At 30.6% G+C, this 4,254-nt stretch overlaps 1 pseudogene; it reads left to right on the top strand.

The window, feature by feature from the left end:
* Positions 1–290: 290 nt before the first annotated feature.
* On the top strand, positions 291–2,053 carry LOC120092908 (glycosyl hydrolase 5 family protein pseudogene; annotated as a pseudogene).
* Positions 2,054–4,254: the final 2,201 nt, after the last annotated feature.

The raw sequence follows: 4,254 nt of genomic DNA, 5'->3' as shown, positions 1-4,254 counted from the left end.
TTTTTTTTTTTTTTGTCAAAGTATAACAGAAAGCAAGAATCATCAATAAATATCTTAACAGAAAAACAAAATGGAAAATATATTATTCAAATCGGTTTTAAAAGGGAAAAATAACTTTATAATAAATTCCTATAAATATTAAAAAAAAGGAGAAAATCCAAACAGAAGAACTGTTTAAATGGACTTCTAATCAAAGCCAACAAATAAAATCTCACCCATCTCTACTAAACCCTATAAATAGGAGCACATAGCCCTCATTTCCCATTCACCTCATTTTTCCAACCACGAAAATGGCTAAAGCTCTCTCTCTAATTTCTCTAGTCCTCTTCTCTTTGTTGGTTCTCTCTCAATCCTTACCCCTCTCCACTAGTGGAAGATGGATTGTAGACTCTCAAACTGGCCAACGTGTGAAGCTAAGCTGTGTCAATTTGGTGTCTCATGCACAATCCATGTTGGCACAAGGCCTTGACAAACGATCATTGAAAGACTTGGCTAATGATATAAGCAGTCGCGATTTCAATTGTGTGCGGTTGACTTGGTCGATTCACATGTTCACTCGCCATGCCTATGAGACCATTGGCGATGTATTAGATGGTCTCGACATTGGCAAGGTTAAGAGTGGAGTCCAGAAACACAACCCTGAGATATTGAACATGACAGTTTCACATGCATTCAGAACCGTCATTAATGGCTTGGGCAATGCAGGCCTCATGATTGTTTTGGATAACCATATTAGTCAACCGAGATGGTGCTGCTCTCTCAACGATGGAAATGGATTCTTTGGAGACCGCAATTTTAACCCTAATGAATGGCTTCAAGGCTTGACCTATGTTGCTAGGCATTTCAGTTGCCAACCCCATGTGAGTTACTTGAATCTTATCATCAATATTTTGAGTTTTTACACAAGTGATGTTTGTATCATATTCTAACTTTTCTCATTGTGTGTATAGGTGATAGGGATGAGCTTAAGAAATGAACTTCGAGGGTCAAATAATGTGGACGAGTGGCACAAATATGTGAGAAGAGGAAGCCACTTGATCCACAACATAAACCCTAATCTCCTCGTAGTCATTTCAGGTCTAAATTATGACAATGATCTAAGCCATTTAAAGAAAAAGCCATTAGGGTACAAATTACATAACAAAGTAGTGTTAGAAGCACATCTATACTCCTTTAGTGGGGATCCCGAAAGCAAGTTTGTGAAGAAGCCATTAAACATAGCATGTAACCAAGTGATGGAGAAATTTGAGAGAGAAGCTGGATTTGTGGTGGACATGGAGGATCCATATCCATTGTGGATTAGTGAATTTGGCTACGATGTAAGGGGTGGTAACAAGGCTCAAAATAGGTTCATGAATTGCTTTTTGGCTCGCCTTATTGGCAAGGACATTGATTGGGCTTTGTGGGCTTTCCAAGGATCCTATATGTATAGACAAGGCCAAGAAGATCGTGATGAAAGTTTTGGAGTCATGGATAACACTTGGACTAAAGATCGAAGCCCTCAACTCAAACAAATGCTCCAACTTGCAAAAAGAATCAACCAAGGTTTGTTCTACTCCTAAAACCTAATTATTTATTCCTTTTCTATTACTATTCTTTTAGTAATACTTGTGTGCATCACGTTTTTGCAGATCCAAATTCCAAAGCGTCAATGTCCTACATAATGCTACATCCAGTGTCAGGGCAATGTGTCAAATCCGATGGCAAAGGAGGAATTGAACTCGGTGATTGCACGACGCCAACATTATGGAACCACACTGGAGATGGAACTCCGATGAAGTTACTGTCTAATGGGCAGTGTTTGAAGTCGGCGGGAGATGGAAAGCCACCGATGGTTTCTGCTGATTGCTCTGGTGATGGAAGCAACTGGACGGTGGCTTCTAAGGCTAAGCTTCAATTGGCCACCAAAAGTGGTGGAGAGAACTTTTGCTTAGAGAAGGAATCTGATACTTCAATTGTTGTGAAGAAATGTATTTGCCTTAAAGATGAGTGGAATTGCTTCGATGATCCTCAGAGCCAGTGGTTCAAGCTTGTTCCAACAAATGTTGCTTAATTTATTAATTAGCTTTATTTAGGAATTTAGATTTTTTTTTTAAAGAAATAATTAGGGAAGTAGGAATTTCGTAATTGTTTCAGACTATTTAATTATAGTTTTTTTTAAAATTATTTTGAGATTTTGGCATGAAGCATTAACTTTTGTAAACGTCAGGTTGTTGATTGTTTTTTTAATTATTTAACAAAGTTAATGTGAAGAGCCTGGATGCTTTTATGATTAATTTTTCTCATTGTTTTATTTTTTAAGTTTTTTTTTTCTCATCCTTATTATGTGCCCAATAATTGTTCTCATTTTTTCTCATTGTTGTACATTCAATATTTACATACATCATTATTATGTGCCCAATCTTTTAAAATCCTAATTATATAAATATAATTTAGTCCTAATAATGAGAATCATAATAAAAATACCTAATTTTATTGGTTTGTGGTTAATACAACTAACCATTAAATGGATGAGGATAGTGAATATAGTGATTAAAGAGTTTATTGATTCTTTTTTGAATTGAGTGGGAGGTTATTGGAAAATGGTTTTCCAAAAATTCAACGGATTGATATATTCATTCGGATTGAAAAGTGATAGCATAGAGCATACACGATCGAGTTCTAAGTTTACTGTACGTTAGTTACTCATTTACTCGTTGCTAGCGAGTCTATACAATATCTTACGATATCTAAATCAAAATATAGTAAAAATGATTTAACGATAGTTATTCATTTACTCGTTTCTAGTAATTGTTTCAGAGTATTTAATTATAGTTTTCTTAATTATTTTTAGGGATTTTGGCTTGAAGCATTAACTTTTGTAACGGCAAGGTTAGAGTCAAGGGTTGTCGATTTTTTAAAAAAAATTATTTAACAAAGTTCATGTGAAGAGCCTAGATGCTTTTATGATTAATTTTTCTCATTTTTTTATCTTTTAAGATTTTTTTCTAATTGTTGTCATTTTTTCTCATTGTTGTACATTCAGTATTTACATACATCATTATTATGTGCCCAATCTTTTTAAATCCTAATTATATAAATATAATTTAGTCCTAAAAAACTTATAATGAGAATCATAATAAAAATATCATTTAGGTGAACTTTTTTGTTGTCTTTTTTTTTTTTTCATTTTTGTTGTTCTCCATAAAATTTATCCTGAGAATTACAATACAGCAAAATTAGGTCCATCTTTTTCCTTTTTTTTTTTTTTTCTCAAAAGAACTTAGGTCCATCTTTTGTATCCTTTTCCTCATTATTATTATTATTATTTTGTTACATTTTTAAAATTTTAAGCGTGGCATATAATTTCTCTTTTTAACATTTCTTAAATTTAATTTTGAAATTATATATAATAGTAGAAAAATAAAAAATGATTTCTTTTTTGTTTAAAATTAAAAGTAGAGAAATATTAAGAAACTGTTTGGTATGTATGTTTATACTTTTTTTTGAAAAAAAAAAAAAAAAAAGATGTATGTTAATACATTTAAACACACATAAAAATCTTCCAAGAAAAAAAGAAAAAAAGAAAAAAAGAAAACAGATACATAGTAAGAAAATTAAAATCTCTTTTTTTGTCAAAAAAAATTAAAATCATTATAATGGTATATTAATTTCTCATATCCAGACACTTAACTATACAAGTTGGAATATTTTGCTCGTAAAATAAACTATTAGTACATTATAGACTTAGAATAAGTAAAATTAATTGTTTTTAAAGGACTAAATATAAACTTTTTTTGAAAAGTAATCAAATATTTATTTTTAAAAAAATACAACAGTCAAAAAAGTATGTTTTTGATATCAAATCCAACTATTATTGGGGTTTTAAAATATATTTAAAAACAAACTAACTTTAACATTTCCTTCATTTAGTTCTTTTTTCCAAAATATTTTTGTTCTAATTCTAATCGAAATCATTATCTTAGTATACCGTATTATGTTTATCATGTTGATACTAAATGAGTGAAAATCAATATTAGTTGAGGAAGAAATAATATTGGGGAGGGTTTGAATACAAAACATCCTAAACTATGATATCGTTTTAAATTAGAAGAAAATTTAATATCATATCACCATATTTGTTAAATATAAGAGAAATAGGTGTATTTTTTTTTTTTTAAAAAAAGATAATATTTAAAGAAAAAATTATTGACATTGAACTAAACTATTTGAAATTTTAAAATATAGAAATGGGTTATGTGGGAAATATACTAA

This window comes from Benincasa hispida, chromosome 12 (assembly GCF_027475165.1).
Source record: "Benincasa hispida cultivar pf3 chromosome 12, pf3_genome.v1.1, whole genome shotgun sequence".
In the NCBI taxonomy this organism is placed as follows: domain Eukaryota; kingdom Viridiplantae; phylum Streptophyta; class Magnoliopsida; order Cucurbitales; family Cucurbitaceae; genus Benincasa; species Benincasa hispida.
The sequence above is the reverse complement of the archived record's forward strand: the minus strand, read 5'-3'. Positions and strand labels throughout refer to the sequence as shown.